We start from the raw sequence: 24,759 nt of genomic DNA, 5'->3' as shown, positions 1-24,759 counted from the left end.
CGTCGCGTGTGCATTCGCGGACGGGAGAGAGGCTGAGGTAATTTCGAGTGAACGGGGATGGACTCCTCCCGTCCGCAGTTTCCGTAGTGTAGCGGTTATCACGTCTGCTTTACACGCAGAAGGTCCCCGGTTCGATCCCGGGCGGGAACAGTATTTTCTTGCCTGTGTCGCATTGTACTCCAGTGAGCCACGTCATGTGAGGATCTTCTGCATGTACCTTTGTTATGCAAGAAGCGCATTTATTTAATTTTTTAGTTACGATGTCAACATCAGCACGAGTTGTCTCTAAGGTATGGCGCACACAAGTAGTTTCCGTGGTGTAGCGGTTATCACGTCTGCCTAACACGCAGAAGGTCCCCGGTTCGATCCCGGGCGGAAACACTTTTTCATCATTAAAAACAAGACATAGTAACATGCATCTGCTTCCATCTGTACCCAAAAACCTTCGTAATCGCCTTCACACGTCGGATCAGAGTGTCAATTGCTCACATCAAATATGAAATTCATTTGATACTGCCGCCGAGCATTTTGCATCGACTCAGCCACTCATGTGCGATCAGTTTGCACAAAACGCTAGGGCTCGTCCGGGATTTGAACCCGGGACCTCCTGCACCCGAAGCAGGAATCATACCCCTAGACCAACGAGCCATCTGACATGGCGAATGACTATTATTTCAGTGCACTGGGTGCCTCGATGTGGTCCAGGGTGCTCTGGAAAGTCTCGTGTAGGCTGGCGGGATGGGGGCGGCGCGAATTCCCGCGGTCGGCGGCCTTCCTGGGCTATTGGTACCTTCATGTAGAGCTGCCGCTGGGCTCGCACTCCCTGCTGCTAAGAAAGTGATTGCTTTTGCTGCTATGACTTGCAATCACGACTGCGGGAAACGCCGCTATCTCGTTAGGGGTGCTACGGCAGACACCCTCTCGAGCACCCCGAAGACTTCTTGAGCCCTCGGCTGTAATGGTTTCCAGGCTGTCAAAAGAACCGTCGCGTGTGCATTCGCGGACGGGAGAGAGGCTGAGGTAATTTCGAGTGAACGGGGATGGACTCCTCCCGTCCGCAGTTTCCGTAGTGTAGCGGTTATCACGTCTGCTTTACACGCAGAAGGTCCCCGGTTCGATCCCGGGCGGGAACAGTATTTTCTTGCCTGTGTCGCATTGTACTCCAGTGAGCCACGTCATGTGAGGATCTTCTGCATGTACCTTTGTTATGCAAGTAGCGCATTTATTTAATTTTTTAGTTACGATGACAACATCAGCACGAGTTGTCTCTAAGGTATGGCGCACACAAGTAGTTTCCGTGGTGTAGCGGTTATCACGTCTGCCTAATACGCAGAAGGTCCCCAGTTCGATCCCGGGCGGAAACACTTTTTCATCATTAAAAACAAGACATAGTAACATGCATCTGCTTCCATCTGTACCCAAAAACCTTCGTAATCGCCTTCACACGTCGGATCAGAGTGTCAATTGCTCACATCAAATATGAAATTCATTTGATACTGCCGCCGAGCATTTTGCATCGACTCAGCCACTCATGTGCGATCAGTTTGCACAAAACGCTAGGGCTCGTCCGGGATTTGAACCCAGGACCTCCTGCACCCGAAGCAGGAATCATACCCCTAGACCAACGAGCCATCTGACATGGCGAATGACTATTATTTCAGTGCACTGGGTGCCTCGATGTGGTCCAGGGTGCTCTGGAAAGTCTCGTGTAGGCTGGCGGGATGGGGGCGGCGCCAATTCCCGCGGTCGGCGGCCTTCCTGGGCTATTGGTACCTTCATGTAGAGCTGCCGCTGGGCTCGCACTCCCTGCTGCTAAGAAAGTGATTGCTTTTGCTGCTATGACTTGCAATCACGACTGCGGGAAACGCCGCTATCTCGTTAGGGGTGCTACGGCAGACACCCTCTCGAGCACCCCGAAGACTTCTTGAGCCCTCGGCTGTAATGGTTTCCAGGCTGTCAAAAGAACCGTCGCATGTGCATTCGCGGACGGGAGAGAGGCTGAGGTAATTTCGAGTGAACGGGGATGGACTCCTCCCGTCCGCAGTTTCCGTAGTGTAGCGGTTATCACGTCTGCTTTACACGCAGAAGGTCCCCGGTTCGATCCCGGGCGGGAACAGTATTTTCTTGCCTGTGTCGCATTGTACTCCAGTGAGCCACGTCATGTGAGGATCTTCTGCATGTACCTTTGTTATGCAAGAAGCGCATTTATTTAATTTTTTAGTTACGATGTCAACATCAGCACGAGTTGTCTCTAAGGTATGGCGCACACAAGTAGTTTCCGTGGTGTAGCGGTTATCACGTCTGCCTAACACGCAGAAGGTCCCCGGTTCGATCCCGGGCGGAAACACTTTTTCATCATTAAAAACAAGACATAGTAACATGCATCTGCTTCCATCTGTACCCAAAAACCTTCGTAATCGCCTTCACACGTCGGATCAGAGTGTCAATTGCTCACATCAAATATGAAATTCATTTGATACTGCCGCCGAGCATTTTGCATCGACTCAGCCACTCATGTGCGATCAGTTTGCACAAAACGCTAGGGCTCGTCCGGGATTTGAACCCGGGACCTCCTGCACCCGAAGCAGGAATCATACCCCTAGACCAACGAGCCATCTGACATGGCGAATGACTATTATTTCAGTGCACTGGGTGCCTCGATGTGGTCCAGGGTGCTCTGGAAAGTCTCGTGTAGGCTGGCGGGATGGGGGCGGCGCGAATTCCCGCGGTCGGCGGCCTTCCTGGGCTATTGGTACCTTCATGTAGAGCTGCCGCTGGGCTCGCACTCCCTGCTGCTAAGAAAGTGATTGCTTTTGCTGCTATGACTTGCAATCACGACTGCGGGAAACGCCGCTATCTCGTTAGGGGTGCTACGGCAGACACCCTCTCGAGCACCCCGAAGACTTCTTGAGCCCTCGGCTGTAATGGTTTCCAGGCTGTCAAAAGAACCGTCGCGTGTGCATTCGCGGACGGGAGAGAGGCTGAGGTAATTTCGAGTGAACGGGGATGGACTCCTCCCGTCCGCAGTTTCCGTAGTGTAGCGGTTATCACGTCTGCTTTACACGCAGAAGGTCCCCGCTTCGATCCCGGGCGGGAACAGTATTTTCTTGCCTGTGTCGCATTGTACTCCAGTGAGCCACGTCATGTGAGGATCTTCTGCATGTACCTTTGTTATGCAAGAAGCGCATTTATTTAATTTTTTAGTTACGATGTCAACATCAGCACGAGTTGTCTCTAAGGTATGGCGCACACAAGTAGTTTCCGTGGTGTAGCGGTTATCACGTCTGCCTAACACGCAGAAGGTCCCCGGTTCGATCCCGGGCGGAAACACTTTTTCATCATTAAAAACAAGACATAGTAACATGCATCTGCTTCCATCTGTACCCAAAAACCTTCGTAATCGCCTTCACACGTCGGATCAGAGTGTCAATTGCTCACATCAAATATGAAATTCATTTGATACTGCCGCCGAGCATTTTGCATCGACTCAGCCACTCATGTGCGATCAGTTTGCACAAAACGCTAGGGCTCGTCCGGGATTTGAACCCGGGACCTCCTGCACCCGAAGCAGGAATCATACCCCTAGACCAACGAGCCATCTGACATGGCGAATGACTATTATTTCAGTGCACTGGGTGCCTCGATGTGGTCCAGGGTGCTCTGGAAAGTCTCGTGTAGGCTGGCGGGATGGGGGCGGCGCGAATTCCCGCGGTCGGCGGCCTTCCTGGGCTATTGGTACCTTCATGTAGAGCTGCCGCTGGGCTCGCACTCCCTGCTGCTAAGAAAGTGATTGCTTTTGCTGCTATGACTTGCAATCACGACTGCGGGAAACGCCGCTATCTCGTTAGGGGTGCTACGGCAGACACCCTCTCGAGCACCCCGAAGACTTCTTGAGCCCTCGGCTGTAATGGTTTCCAGGCTGTCAAAAGAACCGTCGCGTGTGCATTCGCGGACGGGAGAGAGGCTGAGGTAATTTCGAGTGAACGGGGATGGACTCCTCCCGTCCGCAGTTTCCGTAGTGTAGCGGTTATCACGTCTGCTTTACACGCAGAAGGTCCCCGGTTCGATCCCGGGCGGGAACAGTATTTTCTTGCCTGTGTCGCATTGTACTCCAGTGAGCCACGTCATGTGAGGATCTTCTGCATGTACCTTTGTTATGCAAGTAGCGCATTTATTTAATTTTTTAGTTACGATGACAACATCAGCACGAGTTGTCTCTAAGGTATGGCGCACACAAGTAGTTTCCGTGGTGTAGCGGTTATCACGTCTGCCTAACACGCACAAGGTCCCCGGTTCGATCCCGGGCGGAAACACTTTTTCATCATTAAAAACAAGACATAGTAACATGCATCTGCTTCCATCTGTACCCAAAAACCTTCGTAATCGCCTTCACACGTCGGATCAGAGTGTCAATTGCTCACATCAAATATGAAATTCATTTGATACTGCCGCCGAGCATTTTGCATCGACTCAGCCACTCATGTGCGATCAGTTTGCACAAAACGCTAGGGCTCGTCCGGGATTTGAACCCGGGACCTCCTGCACCCGAAGCAGGAATCATACCCCTACACCAACGAGCCATCTGACATGGCGAATGACTATTATTTCAGTGCACTGGGTGCCTCGATGTGGTCCAGGGTGCTCTGGAAAGTCTCGTGTAGGCTGGCGGGATGGGGGCGGCGCGAATTCCCGCGGTCGGCGGCCTTCCTGGGCTATTGGTACCTTCATGTAGAGCTGCCGCTGGGCTCGCACTCCCTGCTGCTAAGAAAGTGATTGCTTTTGCTGCTATGACTTGCAATCACGACTGCGGGAAACGCCGCTATCTCGTTAGGGGTGCTACGGCAGACACCCTCTCGAGCACCCCGAAGACTTCTTGAGCCCTCGGCTGTAATGGTTTCCAGGCTGTCAAAAGAACCGTCGCGTGTGCATTCGCGGACGGGAGAGAGGCTGAGGTAATTTCGAGTGAACGGGGATGGACTCCTCCCGTCCGCAGTTTCCGTAGTGTAGCGGTTATCACGTCTGCTTTACACGCAGAAGGTCCCCGGTTCGATCCCAGGCGGGAACAGTATTTTCTTGCCTGTGTCGCATTGTACTCCAGTGAGCCACGTCATGTGAGGATCTTCTGCATGTACCTTTGTTATGCAAGAAGCGCATTTATTTAATTTTTTAGTTACGATGTCAACATCAGCACGAGTTGTCTCTAAGGTATGGCGCACACAAGTAGTTTCCGTGGTGTAGCGGTTATCACGTCTGCCTAACACGCAGAAGGTCCCCGGTTCGATCCCGGGCGGAAACACTTTTTCATCATTAAAAACAAGACATAGTAACATGCATCTGCTTCCATCTGTACCCAAAAACCTTCGTAATCGCCTTCACACGTCGGATCAGAGTGTCAATTGCTCACATCAAATATGAAATTCATTTGATACTGCCGCCGAGCATTTTGCATCGACTCAGCCACTCATGTGCGATCAGTTTGCACAAAACGCTAGGGCTCGTCCGGGATTTGAACCCGGGACCTCCTGCACCCGAAGCAGGAATCATACCCCTAGACCAACGAGCCATCTGACATGGCGAATGACTATTATTTCAGTGCACTGGGTGCCTCGATGTGGTCCAGGGTGCTCTGGAAAGTCTCGTGTAGGCTGGCGGGATGGGGGCGGCGCGAATTCCCGCGGTCGGCGGCCTTCCTGGGCTATTGGTACCTTCATGTAGAGCTGCCGCTGGGCTCGCACTCCCTGCTGCTAAGAAAGTGATTGCTTTTGCTGCTATGACTTGCAATCACGACTGCGGGAAACGCCGCTATCTCGTTAGGGGTGCTACGGCAGACACCCTCTCGAGCACCCCGAAGACTTCTTGAGCCCTCGGCTGTAATGGTTTCCAGGTTGTCAAAAGAACCGTCGCGTGTGCATTCGCGGACGGGAGAGAGGCTGAGGTAATTTCGAGTGAACGGGGATGGACTCCTCCCGTCCGCAGTTTCCGTAGTGTAGCGGTTATCACGTCTGCTTTACACGCAGAAGGTCCCCGGTTCGATCCCGGGCGGGAACAGTATTTTCTTGCCTGTGTCGCATTGTACTCCAGTGAGCCACGTCATGTGAGGATCTTCTGCATGTACCTTTGTTATGCAAGAAGCGCATTTATTTAATTTTTTAGTTACGATGTCAACATCAGCACGAGTTGTCTCTAAGGTATGGCGCACACAAGTAGTTTCCGTGGTGTAGCGGTTATCACGTCTGCCTAACACGCAGAAGGTCCCCGGTTCGATCCCGGGCGGAAACACTTTTTCATCATTAAAAACAAGACATAGTAACATGCATCTGCTTCCATCTGTACCCAAAAACCTTCGTAATCGCCTTCACACGTCGGATCAGAGTGTCAATTGCTCACATCAAATATGAAATTCATTTGATACTGCCGTTGAGCATTTTGCATCGACTCAGCCACTCATGTGCGATCAGTTTGCACAAAACGCTAGGGCTCGTCCGGGATTTGAACCCGGGACCTCCTGCACCCGAAGCAGGAATCATACCCCTAGACCAACGAGCCATCTGACATGGCGAATGACTATTATTTCAGTGCACTGGGTGCCTCGATGTGGTCCAGGGTGCTCTGGAAAGTCTCGTGTAGGCTGGCGGGATGGGGGCGGTCGGCGGCCTTCCTGGGCTATTGGTACCTTCATGTAGAGCTGCCGCTGGGCTCGCACTCCCTGCTGCTAAGAAAGTGATTGCTTTTGCTGCTATGACTTGCAATCACGACTGCGGGAAACGCCGCTATCTCGTTAGGGGTGCTACGGCAGACACCCTCTCGAGCACCCCGAAGACTTCTTGAGCCCTCGGCTGTAATGGTTTCCAGGCTGTCAAAAGAACCGTCGCGTGTGCATTCGCGGACGGGAGAGAGGCTGAGGTAATTTCGAGTGAACGGGGATGGACTCCTCCCGTCCGCAGTTTCCGTAGTGTAGCGGTTATCACGTCTGCTTTACACGCAGAAGGTCCCCGGTTCGATCCCGGGCGGGAACAGTATTTTCTTGCCTGTGTCGCATTGTACTCCAGTGAGCCACGTCATGTGAGGATCTTCTGCATGTACCTTTGTTATGCAAGAAGCGCATTTATTTAATTTTTTAGTTACGATGTCAACATCAGCACGAGTTGTCTCTAAGGTATGGCGCACACAAGTAGTTTCCGTGGTGTAGCGGTTATCACGTCTGCCTAACACGCAGAAGGTCCCCGGTTCGATCCCGGGCGGAAACACTTTTTCATCATTAAAAACAAGACATAGTAACATGCATCTGCTTCCATCTGTACCCAAAAACCTTCGTAATCGCCTTCACACGTCGGATCAGAGTGTCAATTGCTCACATCAAATATGAAATTCATTTGATACTGCCGCCGAGCATTTTGCATCGACTCAGCCACTCATGTGCGATCAGTTTGCACAAAACGCTAGGGCTCGTCCGGGATTTGAACCCGGGACCTCCTGCACCCGAAGCAGGAATCATACCCCTAGACCAACGAGCCATCTGACATGGCGAATGACTATTATTTCAGTGCACTGGGTGCCTCGATGTGGTCCAGGGTGCTCTGGAAAGTCTCGTGTAGGCTGGCGGGATGGGGGCGGCGCGAATTCCCGCGGTCGGCGGCCTTCCTGGGCTATTGGTACCTTCATGTAGAGCTGCCGCTGGGCTCGCACTCCCTGCTGCTAAGAAAGTGATTGCTTTTGCTGCTATGACTTGCAATCACGACTGCGGGAAACGCCGCTATCTCGTTAGGGGTGCTACGGCAGACACCCTCTCGAGCACCCCGAAGACTTCTTGAGCCCTCGGCTGTAATGGTTTCCAGGTTGTCAAAAGAACCGTCGCGTGTGCATTCGCGGACGGGAGAGAGGCTGAGGTAATTTCGAGTGAACGGGGATGGACTCCTCCCGTCCGCAGTTTCCGTAGTGTAGCGGTTATCACGTCTGCTTTACACGCAGAAGGTCCCCGGTTCGATCCCGGGCGGGAACAGTATTTTCTTGCCTGTGTCGCATTGTACTCCAGTGAGCCACGTCATGTGAGGATCTTCTGCATGTACCTTTGTTATGCAAGAAGCGCATTTATTTAATTTTTTAGTTACGATGTCAACATCAGCACGAGTTGTCTCTAAGGTATGGCGCACACAAGTAGTTTCCGTGGTGTAGCGGTTATCACGTCTGCCTAACACGCAGAAGGTCCCCGGTTCGATCCCGGGCGGAAACACTTTTTCATCATTAAAAACAAGACATAGTAACATGCATCTGCTTCCATCTGTACCCAAAAACCTTCGTAATCGCCTTCACACGTCGGATCAGAGTGTCAATTGCTCACATCAAATATGAAATTCATTTGATACTGCCGTTGAGCATTTTGCATCGACTCAGCCACTCATGTGCGATCAGTTTGCACAAAACGCTAGGGCTCGTCCGGGATTTGAACCCGGGACCTCCTGCACCCGAAGCAGGAATCATACCCCTAGACCAACGAGCCATCTGACATGGCGAATGACTATTATTTCAGTGCACTGGGTGCCTCGATGTGGTCCAGGGTGCTCTGGAAAGTCTCGTGTAGGCTGGCGGGATGGGGGCGGCGCCAATTCCCGCGGTCGGCGGCCTTCCTGGGCTATTGGTACCTTCATGTAGAGCTGCCGCTGGGCTCGCACTCCCTGCTGCTAAGAAAGTGATTGCTTTTGCTGCTATGACTTGCAATCACGACTGCGGGAAACGCCGCTATCTCGTTAGGGGTGCTACGGCAGACACCCTCTCGAGCACCCCGAAGACTTCTTGAGCCCTCGGCTGTAATGGTTTCCAGGCTGTCAAAAGAACCGTCGCGTGTGCATTCGCGGACGGGAGAGAGGCTGAGGTAATTTCGAGTGAACGGGGATGGACTCCTCCCGTCCGCAGTTTCCGTAGTGTAGCGGTTATCACGTCTGCTTTACACGCAGAAGGTCCCCGGTTCGATCCCGGGCGGGAACAGTATTTTCTTGCCTGTGTCGCATTGTACTCCAGTGAGCCACGTCATGTGAGGATCTTCTGCATGTACCTTTGTTATGCAAGTAGCGCATTTATTTAATTTTTTAGTTACGATGACAACATCAGCACGAGTTGTCTCTAAGGTATGGCGCACACAAGTAGTTTCCGTGGTGTAGCGGTTATCACGTCTGCCTAACACGCAGAAGGTCCCCGGTTCGATCCCGGGCGGAAACACTTTTTCATCATTAAAAACAAGACATAGTAACATGCATCTGCTTCCATCTGTACCCAAAAACCTTCGTAATCGCCTTCACACGTCGGATCAGAGTGTCAATTGCTCACATCAAATATGAAATTCATTTGATACTGCCGCCGAGCATTTTGCATCGACTCAGCCACTCATGTGCGATCAGTTTGCACAAAACGCTAGGGCTCGTCCGGGATTTGAACCCGGGACCTCCTGCACCCGAAGCAGGAATCATACCCCTAGACCAACGAGCCATCTGACATGGCGAATGACTATTATTTCAGTGCACTGGGTGCCTCGATGTGGTCCAGGGTGCTCTGGAAAGTCTCGTGTAGGCTGGCGGGATGGGGGCGGCGCGAATTCCCGCGGTCGGCGGCCTTCCTGGGCTATTGGTACCTTCATGTAGAGCTGCCGCTGGGCTCGCACTCCCTGCTGCTAAGAAAGTGATTGCTTTTGCTGCTATGACTTGCAATCACGACTGCGGGAAACGCCGCTATCTCGTTAGGGGTGCTACGGCAGACACCCTCTCGAGCACCCCGAAGACTTCTTGAGCCCTCGGCTGTAATGGTTTCCAGGCTGTCAAAAGAACCGTCGCGTGTGCATTCGCGGACGGGAGAGAGGCTGAGGTAATTTCGAGTGAACGGGGATGGACTCCTCCCGTCCGCAGTTTCCGTAGTGTAGCGGTTATCACGTCTGCTTTACACGCAGAAGGTCCCCGGTTCGATCCCGGGCGGGAACAGTATTTTCTTGCCTGTGTCGCATTGTACTCCAGTGAGCCACGTCATGTGAGGATCTTCTGCATGTACCTTTGTTATGCAAGAAGCGCATTTATTTAATTTTTTAGTTACGATGACAACATCAGCACGAGTTGTCTCTAAGGTATGGCGCACACAAGTAGTTTCCGTGGTGTAGCGGTTATCACGTCTGCCTAACACGCACAAGGTCCCCGGTTCGATCCCGGGCGGAAACACTTTTTCATCATTAAAAACAAGACATAGTAACATGCATCTGCTTCCATCTGTACCCAAAAACCTTCGTAATCGCCTTCACACGTCGGATCAGAGTGTCAATTGCTCACATCAAATATGAAATTCATTTGATACTGCCGCCGAGCATTTTGCATCGACTCAGCCACTCATGTGCGATCAGTTTGCACAAAACGCTAGGGCTCGTCCGGGATTTGAACCCGGGACCTCCTGCACCCGAAGCAGGAATCATACCCCTACACCAACGAGCCATCTGACATGGCGAATGACTATTATTTCAGTGCACTGGGTGCCTCGATGTGGTCCAGGGTGCTCTGGAAAGTCTCGTGTAGGCTGGCGGGATGGGGGCGGCGCGAATTCCCGCGGTCGGCGGCCTTCCTGGGCTATTGGTACCTTCATGTAGAGCTGCCGCTGGGCTCGCACTCCCTGCTGCTAAGAAAGTGATTGCTTTTGCTGCTATGACTTGCAATCACGACTGCGGGAAACGCCGCTATCTCGTTAGGGGTGCTACGGCAGACACCCTCTCGAGCACCCCGAAGACTTCTTGAGCCCTCGGCTGTAATGGTTTCCAGGCTGTCAAAAGAACCGTCGCGTGTGCATTCGCGGACGGGAGAGAGGCTGAGGTAATTTCGAGTGAACGGGGATGGACTCCTCCCGTCCGCAGTTTCCGTAGTGTAGCGGTTATCACGTCTGCTTTACACGCAGAAGGTCCCCGGTTCGATCCCGGGCGGGAACAGTATTTTCTTGCCTGTGTCGCATTGTACTCCAGTGAGCCACGTCATGTGAGGATCTTCTGCATGTACCTTTGTTATGCAAGAAGCGCATTTATTTAATTTTTTAGTTACGATGTCAACATCAGCACGAGTTGTCTCTAAGGTATGGCGCACACAAGTAGTTTCCGTGGTGTAGCGGTTATCACGTCTGCCTAACACGCAGAAGGTCCCCGGTTCGATCCCGGGCGGAAACACTTTTTCATCATTAAAAACAAGACATAGTAACATGCATCTGCTTCCATCTGTACCCAAAAACCTTCGTAATCGCCTTCACACGTCGGATCAGAGTGTCAATTGCTCACATCAAATATGAAATTCATTTGATACTGCCGCCGAGCATTTTGCATCGACTCAGCCACTCATGTGCGATCAGTTTGCACAAAACGCTAGGGCTCGTCCGGGATTTGAACCCGGGACCTCCTGCACCCGAAGCAGGAATCATACCCCTAGACCAACGAGCCATCTGACATGGCGAATGACTATTATTTCAGTGCACTGGGTGCCTCGATGTGGTCCAGGGTGCTCTGGAAAGTCTCGTGTAGGCTGGCGGGATGGGGGCGGCGCGAATTCCCGCGGTCGGCGGCCTTCCTGGGCTATTGGTACCTTCATGTAGAGCTGCCGCTGGGCTCGCACTCCCTGCTGCTAAGAAAGTGATTGCTTTTGCTGCTATGACTTGCAATCACGACTGCGGGAAACGCCGCTATCTCGTTAGGGGTGCTACGGCAGACACCCTCTCGAGCACCCCGAAGACTTCTTGAGCCCTCGGCTGTAATGGTTTCCAGGTTGTCAAAAGAACCGTCGCGTGTGCATTCGCGGACGGGAGAGAGGCTGAGGTAATTTCGAGTGAACGGGGATGGACTCCTCCCGTCCGCAGTTTCCGTAGTGTAGCGGTTATCACGTCTGCTTTACACGCAGAAGGTCCCCGGTTCGATCCCGGGCGGGAACAGTATTTTCTTGCCTGTGTCGCATTGTACTCCAGTGAGCCACGTCATGTGAGGATCTTCTGCATGTACCTTTGTTATGCAAGAAGCGCATTTATTTAATTTTTTAGTTACGATGTCAACATCAGCACGAGTTGTCTCTAAGGTATGGCGCACACAAGTAGTTTCCGTGGTGTAGCGGTTATCACGTCTGCCTAACACGCAGAAGGTCCCCGGTTCGATCCCGGGCGGAAACACTTTTTCATCATTAAAAACAAGACATAGTAACATGCATCTGCTTCCATCTGTACCCAAAAACCTTCGTAATCGCCTTCACACGTCGGATCAGAGTGTCAATTGCTCACATCAAATATGAAATTCATTTGATACTGCCGTTGAGCATTTTGCATCGACTCAGCCACTCATGTGCGATCAGTTTGCACAAAACGCTAGGGCTCGTCCGGGATTTGAACCCGGGACCTCCTGCACCCGAAGCAGGAATCATACCCCTAGACCAACGAGCCATCTGACATGGCGAATGACTATTATTTCAGTGCACTGGGTGCCTCGATGTGGTCCAGGGTGCTCTGGAAAGTCTCGTGTAGGCTGGCGGGATGGGGGCGGCGCCAATTCCCGCGGTCGGCGGCCTTCCTGGGCTATTGGTACCTTCATGTAGAGCTGCCGCTGGGCTCGCACTCCCTGCTGCTAAGAAAGTGATTGCTTTTGCTGCTATGACTTGCAATCACGACTGCGGGAAACGCCGCTATCTCGTTAGGGGTGCTACGGCAGACACCCTCTCGAGCACCCCGAAGACTTCTTGAGCCCTCGGCTGTAATGGTTTCCAGGCTGTCAAAAGAACCGTCGCGTGTGCATTCGCGGACGGGAGAGAGGCTGAGGTAATTTCGAGTGAACGGGGATGGACTCCTCCCGTCCGCAGTTTCCGTAGTGTAGCGGTTATCACGTCTGCTTTACACGCAGAAGGTCCCCGGTTCGATCCCGGGCGGGAACAGTATTTTCTTGCCTGTGTCGCATTGTACTCCAGTGAGCCACGTCATGTGAGGATCTTCTGCATGTACCTTTGTTATGCAAGAAGCGCATTTATTTAATTTTTTAGTTACGATGTCAACATCAGCACGAGTTGTCTCTAAGGTATGGCGCACACAAGTAGTTTCCGTGGTGTAGCGGTTATCACGTCTGCCTAACACGCAGAAGGTCCCCGGTTCGATCCCGGGCGGAAACACTTTTTCATCATTAAAAACAAGACATAGTAACATGCATCTGCTTCCATCTGTACCCAAAAACCTTCGTAATCGCCTTCACACGTCGGATCAGAGTGTCAATTGCTCACATCAAATATGAAATTCATTTGATACTGCCGCCGAGCATTTTGCATCGACTCAGCCACTCATGTGCGATCAGTTTGCACAAAACGCTAGGGCTCGTCCGGGATTTGAACCCGGGACCTCCTGCACCCGAAGCAGGAATCATACCCCTAGACCAACGAGCCATCTGACATGGCGAATGACTATTATTTCAGTGCACTGGGTGCCTCGATGTGGTCCAGGGTGCTCTGGAAAGTCTCGTGTAGGCTGGCGGGATGGGGGCGGCGCGAATTCCCGCGGTCGGCGGCCTTCCTGGGCTATTGGTACCTTCATGTAGAGCTGCCGCTGGGCTCGCACTCCCTGCTGCTAAGAAAGTGATTGCTTTTGCTGCTATGACTTGCAATCACGACTGCGGGAAACGCCGCTATCTCGTTAGGGGTGCTACGGCAGACACCCTCTCGAGCACCCCGAAGACTTCTTGAGCCCTCGGCTGTAATGGTTTCCAGGTTGTCAAAAGAACCGTCGCGTGTGCATTCGCGGACGGGAGAGAGGCTGAGGTAATTTCGAGTGAACGGGGATGGACTCCTCCCGTCCGCAGTTTCCGTAGTGTAGCGGTTATCACGTCTGCTTTACACGCAGAAGGTCCCCGGTTCGATCCCGGGCGGGAACAGTATTTTCTTGCCTGTGTCGCATTGTACTCCAGTGAGCCACGTCATGTGAGGATCTTCTGCATGTACCTTTGTTATGCAAGAAGCGCATTTATTTAATTTTTTAGTTACGATGTCAACATCAGCACGAGTTGTCTCTAAGGTATGGCGCACACAAGTAGTTTCCGTGGTGTAGCGGTTATCACGTCTGCCTAACACGCAGAAGGTCCCCGGTTCGATCCCGGGCGGAAACACTTTTTCATCATTAAAAACAAGACATAGTAACATGCATCTGCTTCCATCTGTACCCAAAAACCTTCGTAATCGCCTTCACACGTCGGATCAGAGTGTCAATTGCTCACATCAAATATGAAATTCATTTGATACTGCCGTTGAGCATTTTGCATCGACTCAGCCACTCATGTGCGATCAGTTTGCACAAAACGCTAGGGCTCGTCCGGGATTTGAACCCGGGACCTCCTGCACCCGAAGCAGGAATCATACCCCTAGACCAACGAGCCATCTGACATGGCGAATGACTATTATTTCAGTGCACTGGGTGCCTCGATGTGGTCCAGGGTGCTCTGGAAAGTCTCGTGTAGGCTGGCGGGATGGGGGCGGCGCCAATTCCCGCGGTCGGCGGCCTTCCTGGGCTATTGGTACCTTCATGTAGAGCTGCCGCTGGGCTCGCACTCCCTGCTGCTAAGAAAGTGATTGCTTTTGCTGCTATGACTTGCAATCACGACTGCGGGAAACGCCGCTATCTCGTTAGGGGTGCTACGGCAGACACCCTCTCGAGCACCCCGAAGACTTCTTGAGCCCTCGGCTGTAATGGTTTCCAGGCTGTCAAAAGAACCGTCGCGTGTGCATTCGCGGACGGGAGAGAGGCTGAGGTAATTTCGAGTGAACGGGGATGGACTCCTCCCGTCCGCAGTTTCCGTAGTGTAGCGGTTATCACGTCTGCTTTACACGCAGAAGGTCCCCGGTTCGATCCCGGGCGGGAACAGTATTTTCTTGCCTGTGTCGCATTGTACTCCAGTGAGCCACGTCATGTGAGGATCTTCTGCATGTACCTTTGTTATGCAAGTAGCGCATTTATTTAATTTTTTAGTTACGATGACAACATCAGCACGAGTTGTCTCTAAGGTATGGCGCACACAAGTAGTTTCCGTGGTGTAGCGGTTATCACGTCTGCCTAATACGCAGAAGGTCCCCAGTTCGATCCCGGGCGGAAACACTTTTTCATCATTAAAAACAAGACATAGTAACATGCATCTGCTTCCATCTGTACCCAAAAACCTTCGTAATCGCCTTCACACGTCGGATCAGAGTGTCAATTGCTCACATCAAATATGAAATTCATTTGATACTGCCGCCGAGCATTTTGCATCGACTCAGCCACTCATGTGCGATCAGTTTGCACAAAACGCTAGGGCTCGTCCGGGATTTGAACCCGGGACCTCCTGCACCCGAAGCAGGAATCATACCCCTAGACCAACGAGCCATCTGACATGGCGAATGACTATTATTTCAGTGCACTGGGTGCCTCGATGTGGTCCAGGGTGCTCTGGAAAGTCTCGTGTAGGCTGGCGGGATGGGGGCGGCGCCAATTCCCGCGGTCGGCGGCCTTCCTGGGCTATTGGTACCTTCATGTAGAGCTGCCACTGGGCTCGCACTCCCTGCTGCTAAGAAAGTGATTGCTTTTGCTGCTATGACTTGCAATCACGACTGCGGGAAACGCCGCTATCTCGTTAGGGGTGCTACGGCAGACACCCTCTCGAGCACCCCGAAGACTTCTTGAGCCCTCGGCTGTAATGGTTTCCAGGCTGTCAAAAGAACCGTCGCGTGTGCATTCGCGGACGGGAGAGAGGCTGAGGTAATTTCGAGTGAACGGGGATGGACTCCTCCCGTCCGCAGTTTCCGTAGTGTAGCGGTTATCACGTCTGCTTCACACGCAGAAGGTCCCCGGTTCGATCTCGGGGGGGAACAGTATTTTCTTGCCTATGTCGTAATGTACTCCAGTGAGCCACGTCATGTGAGGATCTTCTGCATGTACCTTTGTTATGCAAGTAGCGCATTTATTTAATTTTTTAGTTACGATGACAACATCAGCACGAGTTGTCTCTAAGGTATGGCGCACACAAGTAGTTTCCGTGGTGTAGCGGTTATCACGTCTGCCTAACACGCAGAAGGTCCCCAGTTCGATCCCGGGCGGAAACACTTTTTCATCATTAAAAACAAGACATAGTAACATGCATCTGCTTCCATCTGTACCCAAAAACCTTCGTAATCGCCTTCACACATCGGATCAGAGTGTCAATTGCTCACATCAAATATGAAATTCATTTGATACTGCCGCCGAGCATTTTGCATCGACTCAGCCACTCATGTGCGATCAGTTTGCACAAAACGCTAGGGCTCGTCCGGGACTTGAACCCGGGACCTCCTGCACCCGAAGCAGGAATCATACCCCTAGACCAACGAGCCATCTGACATGGCGAATGACTATTATTTCAGTGCACTGGGTGCCTCGATGTGGTCCAGGGTGCTCTGGAAATTCTCGTGTAGGCTGGCGGGATGGGGGCGGCGCGAATTCCCGCGGTCGGCGGCCTTCCTGGGCTATTGGTACCTTCATGTAGAGCTGCCGCTGGGCTCGCACTCCCTGCTGCTAAGAAAGTGATTGCTTTTGCTGCTATGACTTGCAATCACGACTGCGGGAAACGCCGCTATCTCGTTAGGGGTGCTACGGCAGACACCCTCTCGAGCACCCCGAAGACTTCTTGAGCCCTCGGCTGTAATGGTTTCCAGGCTGTCAAAAGAACCGTCGCGTGTGCATTCGCGGACGGGAGAGAGGCTGAGGTAATTTCGAGTGAACGGGGATGGACTCCTCCCGTCCGCAGTTTCCGTAGTGTAGCGGTTATCACGTCTGCTTTACACGCAGAAGGTCCCCGGTTCGATCCCGGGCGGGAACAGTATTTTCTTGCCTGTGTCGCATTGTACTCCAGTGAGCCACGTCATGTGAGGATCTTCTGCATGTACCTTTGTTATGCAAGAAGCGCATTTATTTAATTTTTTAGTTACGATGTCAACATCAGCACGAGTTGTCTCTAAGGTATGGCGCACACAAGTAGTTTCCGTGGTGTAGCGGTTATCACGTCTGCCTAACACGCAGAAGGTCCCCGGTTCGATCCCGGGCGGAAACAATTTTTCATCATTAAAAACAAGACATAGTAACATGCATCTGCTTCCATCTGTACCCAAAAACCTTCGTAATCGCCTTCACACGTCGGATCAGAGTGTCAATTGCTCACATCAAATATGAAATTCATTTGATACTGCCGCCGAGCATTTTGCATCGACTCAGCCACTCATGTGCGATCAGTTTGCACAAAACGCTAGGGCTCGTCCGGGATTTGAACCCGGGACCTCCTGCACCCGAAGCAGGAATCATACCCCTACACCAACGAGCCATCTGACATGGCGAATGACTATTATTTCAGTGCACTGGGTGCCTCGATGTGGTCCAGGGTGCTCTGGAAAGTCTCGTGTAGGCTGGCGGGATGGGGGCGGCGCGAATTCCCGCGGTCGGCGGCCTTCCTGGGCTATTGGTACCTTCATGTAGAGCTGCCGCTGGGCTCGCACTCCCTGCTGCTAAGAAAGTGATTGCTTTTGCTGCTATGACTTGCAATCACGACTGCGGGAAACGCCGCTATCTCGTTAGGGGTGCTACGGCAGACACCCTCTCGAGCACCCCGAAGACTTTTTGAGCCCTCGGCTGTAATGGTTTCCAGGCTGTCAAAAGAACCGTCGCGTGTGCATTCGCGGACGGGAGAGAGGCTGAGGTAATTTCGAGTGAACGGGGATGGACTCCTCCCGTCCGCAGTTTCCGTAGTGTAGCGGTTATCACGTCTGCTTCACACGCAGAAGGTCCCCGGTTCGATCTCGGGCGGGAACAGTATTTTCTTGCCTATGTCGTAATGTACTCCAGTGAGCCACGTCATGTGAGGATCTTCTGCATGTACCTTTGTTATGCAAGTAGCGCATTTATTTAATTTTTTAGTTACGATGACAACATCAGCACGAGTTGTCTCTAAGGTATGGCGCACACAAGTAGTTTCCGTGGTGTAGCGGTTATCACGTCTGCCTAACACGCAGAAGGTCCCCAGTTCGATCCCGGGCGGAAACACTTTTTCATCATTAAAAACAAGACATAGTAACATGCATCTGCTTCCATCTGTACCCAAAAACCTTCGTAATCGCCTTCACACATCGGATCAGAGTGTCAATTGCTCACATCAAATATGAAATTCATTTGATACTGCCGCCGAGCATTTTGCATCGACTCAGCCACTCATGTGCGATCAGTTTGCACAAAACGCTAGGGCTCGTCCGGGATTTGAACCCGGGACCTCCTGCACCCGAAGCAGGAATCATACCCCTAGACCAACGAGCCATCTGACATGGCGAATGACTATTATTTCAGTGCACTGGGTGCCTCGATGTGGTCCAGGGTGCTCTGGAAATTCTCGTGTAGGCTGGCGGGATGGGGGCGGCGCGAATTCCCGCGGTCGGCGGCCTTCCTGGGCTATTGGTACCTTCATGTAGAGCTGCCGCTGGGCTCGCACTCCCTGCTGCTAAGAAAGTGATTGCTTTTGCTGCTATGACTTGCAATCACGACTGCGGGAAACGCCGCTATCTCGTTAGGGGTGCTACGGCAGACACCCTCTCGAGCACCCCGAAGACTTCTTGAGCCCTCGGCTGTAATGGTTTCCAGGCTGTCAAAAGAACCGTCGCGTGTGCATTCGCGGACGGGAGAGAGGCTGAGGTAATTTCGAGTGAACGGGGATGGACTCCTCCCGTCCGCAGTTTCCGTAGTGTAGCGGTTATCACGTCTGCTTTACACGCAGAAGGTCCCCGGTTCGATCCCGGGCGGGAACAGTATTTTCTTGCCTGTGTCGCATTGTACTCCAGTGAGCCACGTCATGTGAGGATCTTCTGCATGTACCTTTGTTATGCAAGTAGCGCATTTATTTAATTTTTTAGTTACGATGACAACATCAGCACGAGTTGTCTCTAAGGTATGGCGCACACAAGTAGTTTCCGTGGTGTAGCGGTTATCACGTCTGCCTAACACGCAGAAGGTCCCCGGTTCGATCCCGGGCGGAAACACTTTTTCATCATTAAAAACAAGACATAGTAACATGCATCTGCTTCCATCTGTACCCAAAAACCTTCGTAATCGCCTTCACACGTCGGATCAGAGTGTCAATTGCTCACATCAAATATGAAATTCATTTGATACTGCCGCCGAGCATTTTGCATCGACTCAGCCACTCATGTGCGATCAGTTTGCACAAAACGCTAGGGCTCGTCCGGGATTTGAACCCGGGACCTCCTGCACCCGAAGCAGGAATCATACCCCTACACCAACGAGCCATCTGACATGGCGAATGACTATTATTTCAGTGCACTGGGTGCCTCGATGTGGTCCAGGGTGCTCTGGAAAGTCTCGTGTAGGCTGGCGGGATGGGGGCGGCGCGAATTCCCGCGGTCGGCGGCCTTCCTGGGCTATTGGTACCTTCATGTAGAGCTGCCGCTGGGCTCGCACTCCCTGCTGCTAAGAAAGTGATTGCTTTTGCTGCTATGACTTGCAATCACGACTGCGGGAAACGCCGCTATCTCGTTAGGGGTGCTACGGCAGACACCCTCTCGAGCACCCCGAAGACTTCTTGAGCCCTCGGCTGTAATGGTTTCCAGGCTGTCAAAAGAACCGTCGCGTGTGCATTCGCGGACGGGAGAGAGGCTGAGGTAATTTCGAGTGAACGGGGATGGACTCCTCCCGTCCGCAGTTTCCGTAGTGTAGCGGTTATCACGTCTGCTTTACACGCAGAAGGTCCCCGGTTCGATCCCGGGCGGGAACAGTATTTTCTTGCCTGTGTCGCATTGTACTCCAGTGAGCCACGTCATGTGAGGATCTTCTGCATGTACCTTTGTTATGCAAGAAGCGCATTTATTTAATTTTTTAGTTACGATGTCAACATCAGCACGAGTTGTCTCTAAGGTATGGCGCACACAAGTAGTTTCCGTGGTGTAGCGGTTATCACGTCTGCCTAACACGCAGAAGGTCCCCGGTTCGATCCCGGGCGGAAACACTTTTTCATCATTAAAAACAAGACATAGTAACATGCATCTGCTTCCATCTGTACCCAAAAACCTTCGTAATCGCCTTCACACGTCGGATCAGAGTGTCAATTGCTCACATCAAATATGAAATTCATTTGATACTGCCGCCGAGCATTTTGCATCGACTCAGCCACTCATGTGCGATCAGTTTGCACAAAACGCTAGGGCTCGTCCGGGATTTGAACCCGGGACCTCCTGCACCCGAAGCAGGAATCATACCCCTAGACCAACGAGCCATCTGACATGGCGAATGACTATTATTTCAGTGCACTGGGTGCCTCGATGTGGTCCAGGGTGCTCTGGAAAGTCTCGTGTAGGCTGGCGGGATGGGGGCGGCGCGAATTCCCGCGGTCGGCGGCCTTCCTGGGCTATTGGTACCTTCATGTAGAGCTGCCGCTGGGCTCGCACTCCCTGCTGCTAAGAAAGTGATTGCTTTTGCTGCTATGACTTGCAATCACGACTGCGGGAAACGCCGCTATCTCGTTAGGGGTGCTACGGCAGACACCCTCTCGAGCACCCCGAAGACTTCTTGAGATCTCGGCTGTAATGGTTTCCAGGCTGTCAAAAGAACCGTCGCGTGTGCATTCGCGGACGGGAGAGAGGCTGAGGTAATTTCGAGTGAACGGGGATGGACTCCTCCCGTCCGCAGTTTCCGTAGTGTAGCGGTTATCACGTCTGCTTTACACGCAGAAGGTCCCCGGTTCGATCCCGGGCGGGAACAGTATTTTCTTGCCTGTGTCGCATTGTACTCCAGTGAGCCACGTCATGTGAGGATCTTCTGCATGTACCTTTGTTATGCAAGAAGCGCATTTATTTAATTTTTTAGTTACGATGTCAACATCAGCACGAGTTGTCTCTAAGGTATGGCGCACACAAGTAGTTTCCGTGGTGTAGCGGTTATCGCGTCTGCCTAACACGCAGAAGGTCCCCGGTTCGATCCCGGGCGGAAACACTTTTTCATCATTAAAAACAAGACATAGTAACATGCATCTGCTTCCATCTGTACCCAAAAACCTTCGTAATCGCCTTCACACGTCGGATCAGAGTGTCAATTGCTCACATCAAATATGACATTCATTTGATACTGCCGCCGAGCATTTTGCATCGACTCAGCCACTCATGTGCGATCAGTTTGCACAAAACGCTAGGGCTCGTCCGGGATTTGAACCCGGGACCTCCTGCACCCGAAGCAGGAATCATACCCCTAGACCAACGAGCCATCTGACATGGCGAATGACTATTATTTCAGTGCACTGGGTGCCTCGATGTGGTCCAGGGTGCTCTGGAAAGTCTAGTGTAGGCTGGCGGGATGGGGGCGGCGCGAATTCCCGCGGTCGGCGGCCTTCCTGGGCTATTGGTACCTTCATGTAGAGCTGCCGCTGGGCTCGCACTCCCTGCTGCTAAGAAAGTGATTGCTTTTGCTGCTATGACTTGCAATCACGACTGCGGGAAACGCCGCTATCTCGTTAGGGGTGCTACGGCAGACACACTCTCGAGCACCCCGAAGACTTCTTGAGCCCTCGGCTGTAATGGTTTCCAGGCTGTCAAAAGAACCGTCGCGTGTGCATTCGCGGACGGGAGAGAGGCTGAGGTAATTTCGAGTGAACGGGGATGGACTCCTCCCGTCCGCAGTTTCCGTAGTGTAGCGGTTATCACGTCTGCTTTACACGCAGAAGGTCCCCGGTTCGATCCCGGGCGGGAACAGTATTTTCTTGCCTGTGTCGCATTGTACTCCAGTGAGCCACGTCATGTGAGGATCTTCTGCATGTACCTTTGTTATGCAAGAAGCGCATTTATTTAATTTTTTAGTTACGATGTCAACATCAGCACGAGTTGTCTCTAAGGTATGGCGCACACAAGTAGTTTCCGTGGTGTAGCGGTTATCACGTCTGCCTAACACGCAGAAGGTCCCCGGTTCGATCCCGGGCGGAAACACTTTTTCATCATTAAAAACAAGACATAGTAACATGCATCTGCTTCCATCTGTACCCAAAAACCTTCGTAATCGCCTTCACACGTCGGATCAGAGTGTCAATTGCTCACATCAAATATGAAATTCATTTGATACTGCCGCCGAGCATTTTGCATCGACTCAGCCACTCATGTGCGATCAGTTTGCACAAAACGCTAGGGCTCGTCCGGGATTTGAACCCGGGACCTCCTGCACCCGAAGCAGGAATCATACCCCTAGACCAACGAGCCATCTGACGTGGCGAATGACTATTATTTCAGTGCACTGGGTGCCTCGATGTGGTCCAGGGTGCTCTGGAAAGTCTCGTGTAGGCTGGCGGGATGGGGGCGGCGCGAATTCCCGCGGTCGGCGGCCTTCCTGGGCTATTGGTACCTTCATGTAGAGCTGCCGCTGGGCTCGCACTCCCTGCTGCTAAGAAAGTGATTGCTTTTGCTGCTATGACTTGCAATCACGACTGCGGGAAACGCCGCTATCTCGTTAGGGGTGCTACGGCAGACACCCTCTCGAGCACCCCGAAGACTTCTTGAGCCCTCGGCTGTAATGGTTTCCAGGCTGTCAAAAGAACCGTCGCGTGTGCATTCGCGGACGGGAGAGAGGCTGAGGTAATTTCGAGTGAACGGGGATGGACTCCTCCCGTCCGCAGTTTCCGTAGTGTAGCGGTTATCACGTCTGCTTTACACGCAGAAGGTCCCCGGTTCGATCCCGGGCGGGAACAGTATTTTCTTGCCTGTGTCGCATTGTACTCCAGTGAGCCACGTCATGTGAGGATCTTCTGCATGTACCTTTGTTATGCAAGAAGCGCATTTATTTAATTTTTTAGTTACGATGTCAACATCAGCACGAGTTGTCTCTAAGGTATGGCGCACACAAGTAGTTTCCGTGGTGTAGCGGTTATCACGTCTGCCTAACACGCAGAAGGTCCCCGGTTCGATCCCGGGCGGAAACACTTTTTCATCATTAAAAACAAGACATAGTAACATGCATCTGCTTCCATCTGTACCCAAAAACCTTCGTAATCGCCTTCACACGTCGGATCAGAGTGTCAATTGCTCACATCAAATATGAAATTCATTTGATACTGCCGCCGAGCATTTTGCATCGACTCAGCCACTCATGTGCGATCAGTTTGCACAAAACGCTAGGGCTCGTCCGGGATTTGAACCCGGGACCTCCTGCACCCGAAGCAGGAATCATACCCCTAGACCAACGAGCCATCTGACGTGGCGAATGACTATTATTTCAGTGCACTGGGTGCCTCGATGTGGTCCAGGGTGCTCTGGAAAGTCTCGTGTAGGCTGGCGGGATGGGGGCGGCGCGAATTCCCGCGGTCGGCGGCCTTCCTGGGCTATTGGTACCTTCATGTAGAGCTGCCGCTGGGCTCGCACTCCCTGCTGCTAAGAAAGTGATTGCTTTTGCTGCTATGACTTGCAATCACGACTGCGGGAAACGCCGCTATCTCGTTAGGGGTGCTACGGCAGACACCCTCTCGAGCACCCCGAAGACTTCTTGAGCCCTCGGCTGTAATGGTTTCCAGGCTGTCAAAAGAACCGTCGCGTGTGCATTCGCGGACGGGAGAGAGGCTGAGGTAATTTCGAGTGAACGGGGATGGACTCCTCCCGTCCGCAGTTTCCGTAGTGTAGCGGTTATCACGTCTGCTTTACACGCAGAAGGTCCCCGGTTCGATCCCGGGCGGGAACAGTATTTTCTTGCCTGTGTCGCATTGTACTCCAGTGAGCCACGTCATGTGAGGATCTTCTGCATGTACCTTTGTTATGCAAGAAGCGCATTTATTTAATTTTTTAGTTACGATGTCAACATCAGCACGAGTTGTCTCTAAGGTATGGCGCACACAAGTAGTTTCCGTGGTGTAGCGGTTATCGCGTCTGCCTAACACGCAGAAAGTCCCCGGTTCGATCCCGGGCGGAAACACTTTTTCATCATTAAAAACAAGACATAGTAACATGCATCTGCTTCCATCTGTACCCAAAAACCTTCGTAATCGCCTTCACACGTCGGATCAGAGTGTCAATTGCTCACATCAAATATGACATTCATTTGATACTGCCGCCGAGCATTTTGCATCGACTCAGCCACTCATGTGCGATCAGTTTGCACAAAACGCTAGGGCTCGTCCGGGATTTGAACCCGGGACCTCCTGCACCCGAAGCAGGAATCATACCCCTAGACCAACGAGCCATCTGACATGGCGAATGACTATTATTTCAGTGCACTGGGTGCCTCGATGTGGTCCAGGGTGCTCTGGAAAGTCTCGTGTAGGCTGGCGGGATGGGGGCGGCGCGAATTCCCGCGGTCGGCGGCCTTCCTGGGCTATTGGTACCTTCATGTAGAGCTGCCGCTGGGCTCGCACTCCCTGCTGCTAAGAAAGTGATTGCTTTTGCTGCTATGACTTGCAATCACGACTGCGGGAAACGCCGCTATCTCGTTAGGGGTGCTACGGCAGACACACTCTCGAGCACCCCGAAGACTTCTTGAGCCCTCGGCTGTAATGGTTTCCAGGCTGTCAAAAGAACCGTCGCGTGTGCATTCGCGGACGGGAGAGAGGCTGAGGTAATTTCGAGTGAACGGGGATGGACTCCTCCCGTCCGCAGTTTCCGTAGTGTAGCGGTTATCACGTCTGCTTTACACGCAAAAGGTCCCCGGTTCGATCCCGGGCGGGAACAGTATTTTCTTGCCTGTGTCGCATTGTACTCCAGTGAGCCACGTCATGTG

The 24,759-nt window shown here is 52.4% G+C and overlaps 76 non-coding genes across 76 annotated transcripts; 51 read left to right on the top strand and 25 right to left on the bottom strand.

The window, feature by feature from the left end:
- Positions 1-77: 77 nt before the first annotated feature.
- On the top strand, positions 78-150 carry Trnav-uac (transfer RNA valine (anticodon UAC)). The gene has a single exon. It is a non-coding gene; the product is annotated as a tRNA-Val (tRNA).
- Positions 151-308: 158 nt separating this feature from the next.
- On the top strand, positions 309-381 carry Trnav-aac (transfer RNA valine (anticodon AAC)). Its single transcript has one exon. It is a non-coding gene; the product is annotated as a tRNA-Val (tRNA).
- Positions 382-576: 195 nt separating this feature from the next.
- On the bottom strand, positions 577-648 carry Trnap-cgg (transfer RNA proline (anticodon CGG)). Its single transcript has one exon. It is a non-coding gene; the product is annotated as a tRNA-Pro (tRNA).
- A 412-nt stretch (positions 649-1,060) lies between these two features.
- Positions 1,061-1,133, top strand: Trnav-uac (transfer RNA valine (anticodon UAC)). Its single transcript has one exon. It is a non-coding gene; the product is annotated as a tRNA-Val (tRNA).
- A 158-nt stretch (positions 1,134-1,291) lies between these two features.
- Trnai-aau (transfer RNA isoleucine (anticodon AAU)) lies at positions 1,292-1,364 on the top strand. Its single transcript has one exon. It is a non-coding gene; the product is annotated as a tRNA-Ile (tRNA).
- Positions 1,365-1,559: 195 nt separating this feature from the next.
- Positions 1,560-1,631, bottom strand: Trnap-cgg (transfer RNA proline (anticodon CGG)). The gene has a single exon. It is a non-coding gene; the product is annotated as a tRNA-Pro (tRNA).
- Positions 1,632-2,043: 412 nt separating this feature from the next.
- On the top strand, positions 2,044-2,116 carry Trnav-uac (transfer RNA valine (anticodon UAC)). The gene has a single exon. It is a non-coding gene; the product is annotated as a tRNA-Val (tRNA).
- Positions 2,117-2,274: 158 nt separating this feature from the next.
- On the top strand, positions 2,275-2,347 carry Trnav-aac (transfer RNA valine (anticodon AAC)). Its single transcript has one exon. It is a non-coding gene; the product is annotated as a tRNA-Val (tRNA).
- Positions 2,348-2,542: 195 nt separating this feature from the next.
- Positions 2,543-2,614, bottom strand: Trnap-cgg (transfer RNA proline (anticodon CGG)). The gene has a single exon. It is a non-coding gene; the product is annotated as a tRNA-Pro (tRNA).
- A 412-nt stretch (positions 2,615-3,026) lies between these two features.
- Positions 3,027-3,099, top strand: Trnav-uac (transfer RNA valine (anticodon UAC)). Its single transcript has one exon. It is a non-coding gene; the product is annotated as a tRNA-Val (tRNA).
- Positions 3,100-3,257: 158 nt separating this feature from the next.
- Trnav-aac (transfer RNA valine (anticodon AAC)) lies at positions 3,258-3,330 on the top strand. The gene has a single exon. It is a non-coding gene; the product is annotated as a tRNA-Val (tRNA).
- A 195-nt stretch (positions 3,331-3,525) lies between these two features.
- Positions 3,526-3,597, bottom strand: Trnap-cgg (transfer RNA proline (anticodon CGG)). Its single transcript has one exon. It is a non-coding gene; the product is annotated as a tRNA-Pro (tRNA).
- A 412-nt stretch (positions 3,598-4,009) lies between these two features.
- On the top strand, positions 4,010-4,082 carry Trnav-uac (transfer RNA valine (anticodon UAC)). The gene has a single exon. It is a non-coding gene; the product is annotated as a tRNA-Val (tRNA).
- Positions 4,083-4,240: 158 nt separating this feature from the next.
- Trnav-aac (transfer RNA valine (anticodon AAC)) lies at positions 4,241-4,313 on the top strand. The gene has a single exon. It is a non-coding gene; the product is annotated as a tRNA-Val (tRNA).
- Positions 4,314-4,508: 195 nt separating this feature from the next.
- Positions 4,509-4,580, bottom strand: Trnap-cgg (transfer RNA proline (anticodon CGG)). The gene has a single exon. It is a non-coding gene; the product is annotated as a tRNA-Pro (tRNA).
- Positions 4,581-4,992: 412 nt separating this feature from the next.
- Positions 4,993-5,065, top strand: Trnav-uac (transfer RNA valine (anticodon UAC)). Its single transcript has one exon. It is a non-coding gene; the product is annotated as a tRNA-Val (tRNA).
- Positions 5,066-5,223: 158 nt separating this feature from the next.
- On the top strand, positions 5,224-5,296 carry Trnav-aac (transfer RNA valine (anticodon AAC)). Its single transcript has one exon. It is a non-coding gene; the product is annotated as a tRNA-Val (tRNA).
- Positions 5,297-5,491: 195 nt separating this feature from the next.
- On the bottom strand, positions 5,492-5,563 carry Trnap-cgg (transfer RNA proline (anticodon CGG)). The gene has a single exon. It is a non-coding gene; the product is annotated as a tRNA-Pro (tRNA).
- A 412-nt stretch (positions 5,564-5,975) lies between these two features.
- Positions 5,976-6,048, top strand: Trnav-uac (transfer RNA valine (anticodon UAC)). The gene has a single exon. It is a non-coding gene; the product is annotated as a tRNA-Val (tRNA).
- A 158-nt stretch (positions 6,049-6,206) lies between these two features.
- Trnav-aac (transfer RNA valine (anticodon AAC)) lies at positions 6,207-6,279 on the top strand. Its single transcript has one exon. It is a non-coding gene; the product is annotated as a tRNA-Val (tRNA).
- Positions 6,280-6,474: 195 nt separating this feature from the next.
- Positions 6,475-6,546, bottom strand: Trnap-cgg (transfer RNA proline (anticodon CGG)). The gene has a single exon. It is a non-coding gene; the product is annotated as a tRNA-Pro (tRNA).
- A 397-nt stretch (positions 6,547-6,943) lies between these two features.
- Positions 6,944-7,016, top strand: Trnav-uac (transfer RNA valine (anticodon UAC)). Its single transcript has one exon. It is a non-coding gene; the product is annotated as a tRNA-Val (tRNA).
- A 158-nt stretch (positions 7,017-7,174) lies between these two features.
- On the top strand, positions 7,175-7,247 carry Trnav-aac (transfer RNA valine (anticodon AAC)). The gene has a single exon. It is a non-coding gene; the product is annotated as a tRNA-Val (tRNA).
- Positions 7,248-7,442: 195 nt separating this feature from the next.
- Positions 7,443-7,514, bottom strand: Trnap-cgg (transfer RNA proline (anticodon CGG)). The gene has a single exon. It is a non-coding gene; the product is annotated as a tRNA-Pro (tRNA).
- A 412-nt stretch (positions 7,515-7,926) lies between these two features.
- Positions 7,927-7,999, top strand: Trnav-uac (transfer RNA valine (anticodon UAC)). The gene has a single exon. It is a non-coding gene; the product is annotated as a tRNA-Val (tRNA).
- A 158-nt stretch (positions 8,000-8,157) lies between these two features.
- Positions 8,158-8,230, top strand: Trnav-aac (transfer RNA valine (anticodon AAC)). Its single transcript has one exon. It is a non-coding gene; the product is annotated as a tRNA-Val (tRNA).
- Positions 8,231-8,425: 195 nt separating this feature from the next.
- Trnap-cgg (transfer RNA proline (anticodon CGG)) lies at positions 8,426-8,497 on the bottom strand. The gene has a single exon. It is a non-coding gene; the product is annotated as a tRNA-Pro (tRNA).
- Positions 8,498-8,909: 412 nt separating this feature from the next.
- On the top strand, positions 8,910-8,982 carry Trnav-uac (transfer RNA valine (anticodon UAC)). Its single transcript has one exon. It is a non-coding gene; the product is annotated as a tRNA-Val (tRNA).
- A 158-nt stretch (positions 8,983-9,140) lies between these two features.
- On the top strand, positions 9,141-9,213 carry Trnav-aac (transfer RNA valine (anticodon AAC)). Its single transcript has one exon. It is a non-coding gene; the product is annotated as a tRNA-Val (tRNA).
- A 195-nt stretch (positions 9,214-9,408) lies between these two features.
- Trnap-cgg (transfer RNA proline (anticodon CGG)) lies at positions 9,409-9,480 on the bottom strand. Its single transcript has one exon. It is a non-coding gene; the product is annotated as a tRNA-Pro (tRNA).
- A 412-nt stretch (positions 9,481-9,892) lies between these two features.
- Trnav-uac (transfer RNA valine (anticodon UAC)) lies at positions 9,893-9,965 on the top strand. The gene has a single exon. It is a non-coding gene; the product is annotated as a tRNA-Val (tRNA).
- Positions 9,966-10,123: 158 nt separating this feature from the next.
- On the top strand, positions 10,124-10,196 carry Trnav-aac (transfer RNA valine (anticodon AAC)). Its single transcript has one exon. It is a non-coding gene; the product is annotated as a tRNA-Val (tRNA).
- A 195-nt stretch (positions 10,197-10,391) lies between these two features.
- On the bottom strand, positions 10,392-10,463 carry Trnap-cgg (transfer RNA proline (anticodon CGG)). Its single transcript has one exon. It is a non-coding gene; the product is annotated as a tRNA-Pro (tRNA).
- Positions 10,464-10,875: 412 nt separating this feature from the next.
- On the top strand, positions 10,876-10,948 carry Trnav-uac (transfer RNA valine (anticodon UAC)). Its single transcript has one exon. It is a non-coding gene; the product is annotated as a tRNA-Val (tRNA).
- A 158-nt stretch (positions 10,949-11,106) lies between these two features.
- Trnav-aac (transfer RNA valine (anticodon AAC)) lies at positions 11,107-11,179 on the top strand. The gene has a single exon. It is a non-coding gene; the product is annotated as a tRNA-Val (tRNA).
- A 195-nt stretch (positions 11,180-11,374) lies between these two features.
- Trnap-cgg (transfer RNA proline (anticodon CGG)) lies at positions 11,375-11,446 on the bottom strand. Its single transcript has one exon. It is a non-coding gene; the product is annotated as a tRNA-Pro (tRNA).
- A 412-nt stretch (positions 11,447-11,858) lies between these two features.
- On the top strand, positions 11,859-11,931 carry Trnav-uac (transfer RNA valine (anticodon UAC)). The gene has a single exon. It is a non-coding gene; the product is annotated as a tRNA-Val (tRNA).
- Positions 11,932-12,089: 158 nt separating this feature from the next.
- Positions 12,090-12,162, top strand: Trnav-aac (transfer RNA valine (anticodon AAC)). Its single transcript has one exon. It is a non-coding gene; the product is annotated as a tRNA-Val (tRNA).
- A 195-nt stretch (positions 12,163-12,357) lies between these two features.
- On the bottom strand, positions 12,358-12,429 carry Trnap-cgg (transfer RNA proline (anticodon CGG)). Its single transcript has one exon. It is a non-coding gene; the product is annotated as a tRNA-Pro (tRNA).
- A 412-nt stretch (positions 12,430-12,841) lies between these two features.
- Positions 12,842-12,914, top strand: Trnav-uac (transfer RNA valine (anticodon UAC)). Its single transcript has one exon. It is a non-coding gene; the product is annotated as a tRNA-Val (tRNA).
- A 158-nt stretch (positions 12,915-13,072) lies between these two features.
- Positions 13,073-13,145, top strand: Trnav-aac (transfer RNA valine (anticodon AAC)). Its single transcript has one exon. It is a non-coding gene; the product is annotated as a tRNA-Val (tRNA).
- Positions 13,146-13,340: 195 nt separating this feature from the next.
- On the bottom strand, positions 13,341-13,412 carry Trnap-cgg (transfer RNA proline (anticodon CGG)). Its single transcript has one exon. It is a non-coding gene; the product is annotated as a tRNA-Pro (tRNA).
- Positions 13,413-13,824: 412 nt separating this feature from the next.
- Positions 13,825-13,897, top strand: Trnav-uac (transfer RNA valine (anticodon UAC)). The gene has a single exon. It is a non-coding gene; the product is annotated as a tRNA-Val (tRNA).
- A 158-nt stretch (positions 13,898-14,055) lies between these two features.
- Positions 14,056-14,128, top strand: Trnav-aac (transfer RNA valine (anticodon AAC)). The gene has a single exon. It is a non-coding gene; the product is annotated as a tRNA-Val (tRNA).
- A 195-nt stretch (positions 14,129-14,323) lies between these two features.
- Positions 14,324-14,395, bottom strand: Trnap-cgg (transfer RNA proline (anticodon CGG)). The gene has a single exon. It is a non-coding gene; the product is annotated as a tRNA-Pro (tRNA).
- Positions 14,396-14,807: 412 nt separating this feature from the next.
- Positions 14,808-14,880, top strand: Trnav-uac (transfer RNA valine (anticodon UAC)). The gene has a single exon. It is a non-coding gene; the product is annotated as a tRNA-Val (tRNA).
- Positions 14,881-15,038: 158 nt separating this feature from the next.
- Trnai-aau (transfer RNA isoleucine (anticodon AAU)) lies at positions 15,039-15,111 on the top strand. The gene has a single exon. It is a non-coding gene; the product is annotated as a tRNA-Ile (tRNA).
- A 195-nt stretch (positions 15,112-15,306) lies between these two features.
- On the bottom strand, positions 15,307-15,378 carry Trnap-cgg (transfer RNA proline (anticodon CGG)). The gene has a single exon. It is a non-coding gene; the product is annotated as a tRNA-Pro (tRNA).
- Positions 15,379-15,790: 412 nt separating this feature from the next.
- On the top strand, positions 15,791-15,863 carry Trnav-cac (transfer RNA valine (anticodon CAC)). Its single transcript has one exon. It is a non-coding gene; the product is annotated as a tRNA-Val (tRNA).
- Positions 15,864-16,021: 158 nt separating this feature from the next.
- Trnav-aac (transfer RNA valine (anticodon AAC)) lies at positions 16,022-16,094 on the top strand. Its single transcript has one exon. It is a non-coding gene; the product is annotated as a tRNA-Val (tRNA).
- A 195-nt stretch (positions 16,095-16,289) lies between these two features.
- Positions 16,290-16,361, bottom strand: Trnap-cgg (transfer RNA proline (anticodon CGG)). Its single transcript has one exon. It is a non-coding gene; the product is annotated as a tRNA-Pro (tRNA).
- A 412-nt stretch (positions 16,362-16,773) lies between these two features.
- Positions 16,774-16,846, top strand: Trnav-uac (transfer RNA valine (anticodon UAC)). Its single transcript has one exon. It is a non-coding gene; the product is annotated as a tRNA-Val (tRNA).
- A 158-nt stretch (positions 16,847-17,004) lies between these two features.
- Trnav-aac (transfer RNA valine (anticodon AAC)) lies at positions 17,005-17,077 on the top strand. Its single transcript has one exon. It is a non-coding gene; the product is annotated as a tRNA-Val (tRNA).
- A 195-nt stretch (positions 17,078-17,272) lies between these two features.
- On the bottom strand, positions 17,273-17,344 carry Trnap-cgg (transfer RNA proline (anticodon CGG)). The gene has a single exon. It is a non-coding gene; the product is annotated as a tRNA-Pro (tRNA).
- Positions 17,345-17,756: 412 nt separating this feature from the next.
- Trnav-cac (transfer RNA valine (anticodon CAC)) lies at positions 17,757-17,829 on the top strand. The gene has a single exon. It is a non-coding gene; the product is annotated as a tRNA-Val (tRNA).
- A 158-nt stretch (positions 17,830-17,987) lies between these two features.
- Trnav-aac (transfer RNA valine (anticodon AAC)) lies at positions 17,988-18,060 on the top strand. Its single transcript has one exon. It is a non-coding gene; the product is annotated as a tRNA-Val (tRNA).
- A 195-nt stretch (positions 18,061-18,255) lies between these two features.
- On the bottom strand, positions 18,256-18,327 carry Trnap-cgg (transfer RNA proline (anticodon CGG)). The gene has a single exon. It is a non-coding gene; the product is annotated as a tRNA-Pro (tRNA).
- Positions 18,328-18,739: 412 nt separating this feature from the next.
- On the top strand, positions 18,740-18,812 carry Trnav-uac (transfer RNA valine (anticodon UAC)). Its single transcript has one exon. It is a non-coding gene; the product is annotated as a tRNA-Val (tRNA).
- Positions 18,813-18,970: 158 nt separating this feature from the next.
- On the top strand, positions 18,971-19,043 carry Trnav-aac (transfer RNA valine (anticodon AAC)). The gene has a single exon. It is a non-coding gene; the product is annotated as a tRNA-Val (tRNA).
- A 195-nt stretch (positions 19,044-19,238) lies between these two features.
- Positions 19,239-19,310, bottom strand: Trnap-cgg (transfer RNA proline (anticodon CGG)). The gene has a single exon. It is a non-coding gene; the product is annotated as a tRNA-Pro (tRNA).
- Positions 19,311-19,722: 412 nt separating this feature from the next.
- Positions 19,723-19,795, top strand: Trnav-uac (transfer RNA valine (anticodon UAC)). The gene has a single exon. It is a non-coding gene; the product is annotated as a tRNA-Val (tRNA).
- A 158-nt stretch (positions 19,796-19,953) lies between these two features.
- On the top strand, positions 19,954-20,026 carry Trnav-aac (transfer RNA valine (anticodon AAC)). Its single transcript has one exon. It is a non-coding gene; the product is annotated as a tRNA-Val (tRNA).
- A 195-nt stretch (positions 20,027-20,221) lies between these two features.
- Positions 20,222-20,293, bottom strand: Trnap-cgg (transfer RNA proline (anticodon CGG)). The gene has a single exon. It is a non-coding gene; the product is annotated as a tRNA-Pro (tRNA).
- Positions 20,294-20,705: 412 nt separating this feature from the next.
- Positions 20,706-20,778, top strand: Trnav-uac (transfer RNA valine (anticodon UAC)). Its single transcript has one exon. It is a non-coding gene; the product is annotated as a tRNA-Val (tRNA).
- Positions 20,779-20,936: 158 nt separating this feature from the next.
- Trnav-aac (transfer RNA valine (anticodon AAC)) lies at positions 20,937-21,009 on the top strand. The gene has a single exon. It is a non-coding gene; the product is annotated as a tRNA-Val (tRNA).
- Positions 21,010-21,204: 195 nt separating this feature from the next.
- Positions 21,205-21,276, bottom strand: Trnap-cgg (transfer RNA proline (anticodon CGG)). The gene has a single exon. It is a non-coding gene; the product is annotated as a tRNA-Pro (tRNA).
- Positions 21,277-21,688: 412 nt separating this feature from the next.
- Positions 21,689-21,761, top strand: Trnav-uac (transfer RNA valine (anticodon UAC)). Its single transcript has one exon. It is a non-coding gene; the product is annotated as a tRNA-Val (tRNA).
- A 158-nt stretch (positions 21,762-21,919) lies between these two features.
- Positions 21,920-21,992, top strand: Trnav-aac (transfer RNA valine (anticodon AAC)). The gene has a single exon. It is a non-coding gene; the product is annotated as a tRNA-Val (tRNA).
- Positions 21,993-22,187: 195 nt separating this feature from the next.
- Trnap-cgg (transfer RNA proline (anticodon CGG)) lies at positions 22,188-22,259 on the bottom strand. Its single transcript has one exon. It is a non-coding gene; the product is annotated as a tRNA-Pro (tRNA).
- A 412-nt stretch (positions 22,260-22,671) lies between these two features.
- On the top strand, positions 22,672-22,744 carry Trnav-uac (transfer RNA valine (anticodon UAC)). Its single transcript has one exon. It is a non-coding gene; the product is annotated as a tRNA-Val (tRNA).
- A 158-nt stretch (positions 22,745-22,902) lies between these two features.
- On the top strand, positions 22,903-22,975 carry Trnav-aac (transfer RNA valine (anticodon AAC)). The gene has a single exon. It is a non-coding gene; the product is annotated as a tRNA-Val (tRNA).
- Positions 22,976-23,170: 195 nt separating this feature from the next.
- Positions 23,171-23,242, bottom strand: Trnap-cgg (transfer RNA proline (anticodon CGG)). Its single transcript has one exon. It is a non-coding gene; the product is annotated as a tRNA-Pro (tRNA).
- A 412-nt stretch (positions 23,243-23,654) lies between these two features.
- On the top strand, positions 23,655-23,727 carry Trnav-uac (transfer RNA valine (anticodon UAC)). The gene has a single exon. It is a non-coding gene; the product is annotated as a tRNA-Val (tRNA).
- A 158-nt stretch (positions 23,728-23,885) lies between these two features.
- On the top strand, positions 23,886-23,958 carry Trnav-aac (transfer RNA valine (anticodon AAC)). The gene has a single exon. It is a non-coding gene; the product is annotated as a tRNA-Val (tRNA).
- Positions 23,959-24,153: 195 nt separating this feature from the next.
- On the bottom strand, positions 24,154-24,225 carry Trnap-cgg (transfer RNA proline (anticodon CGG)). The gene has a single exon. It is a non-coding gene; the product is annotated as a tRNA-Pro (tRNA).
- Positions 24,226-24,637: 412 nt separating this feature from the next.
- Trnav-uac (transfer RNA valine (anticodon UAC)) lies at positions 24,638-24,710 on the top strand. Its single transcript has one exon. It is a non-coding gene; the product is annotated as a tRNA-Val (tRNA).
- Positions 24,711-24,759: the final 49 nt, after the last annotated feature.

Source organism: Schistocerca gregaria, chromosome 2 (assembly GCF_023897955.1).
Source record: "Schistocerca gregaria isolate iqSchGreg1 chromosome 2, iqSchGreg1.2, whole genome shotgun sequence".
In the NCBI taxonomy this organism is placed as follows: Eukaryota; Metazoa; Arthropoda; class Insecta; order Orthoptera; family Acrididae; genus Schistocerca; species Schistocerca gregaria.
This window is presented reverse-complemented; position numbering and strand designations above follow the sequence as displayed.